The sequence below is a fragment of the Malurus melanocephalus genome, unplaced genomic scaffold, assembly GCF_030028575.1.
Source record: "Malurus melanocephalus ecotype Western Australia unplaced genomic scaffold, MMel_1.1 scaffold_1072, whole genome shotgun sequence".
NCBI lineage: Eukaryota > Metazoa > Chordata > Aves > Passeriformes > Maluridae > Malurus > Malurus melanocephalus.
In genome coordinates, this window is record NW_026624304.1 from 82,537 (window position 1) to 83,476 (window position 940).

A 940-nucleotide genomic window follows, 5' to 3' on the forward strand; every position below is an offset into this window, starting at 1 on the left:
GTTGGGGCCCTTTCTGCGCTCCGGAACGCTGCAGAGCAGCTTTCAGCACGGTCTTGGAGTGACAGGACAGGTGGGAATGGTTTCCCACTGCCAGAGGGCAGAGTTAGATGGGAACTTCCCTGGGGGAGATCCTTCTCTATCAGGGTGGGGAGGCCCTGGCACGGTGCCCAGACAAGCTGTGGTTGCCCATCTCTGGMAGTGTTCAAGGCCAGATTGGATGGGGTTTGGAGCAGCCTGGTCTCATGGAAGGTGTCTCTGGCCATGAAAGATTGATGGGACTGGACAAGCTTTATGGTCCCTTCCAACATAAAGCCATTCTGAGATTAAATAATGCTTGACTGGCTTTTCTCCACCCAGTGTTGATTCCTTCTCCCTGTCGCCACCCAATTCCAACTTTTCTGATGAAGCTAAAATTGATTTGATATTACACACTTCAGTGAGAGTTAATACTTAGGTCATGTTCTCTGGAACTTTGTTTTTTTTCCTTGTGTTTTATAGTGGGTAGAGAAGATTGCTGAAGTCTGATCCTTGTCCAAATTAGGTGGTTGAAATCTGACTTGATAAGCTGGATGCACTCACTGGATACTCTGTTGTGACTTCTTTTTTATGAGAATATTCTGAGCAGAGATTTAGTGTAATGGATTTGTATAACTAAATTTTTCTTTGAGATAGGACATCAGTTTTATTAGCAAATTGGCATCTTAGGTCATGCTGAGATCTGGATTACTGATGTATCTTCCATCACTGACATAATTTTGTGTGGAAAGTTTCCTTTCTATAATAATGAATTCTGACTCTTACAGAGAGGCTTACTCCTCTCAGCCCATGGTTTTTAAGAAATTGCATTCAGTTTAAATGTTCTTTTAGGATTCCTCAAGGTACTTACTAATTGCTTTAGCTGTCTTGTTCATGTCTAATAGAGTACATTTCTCTGTCTTAT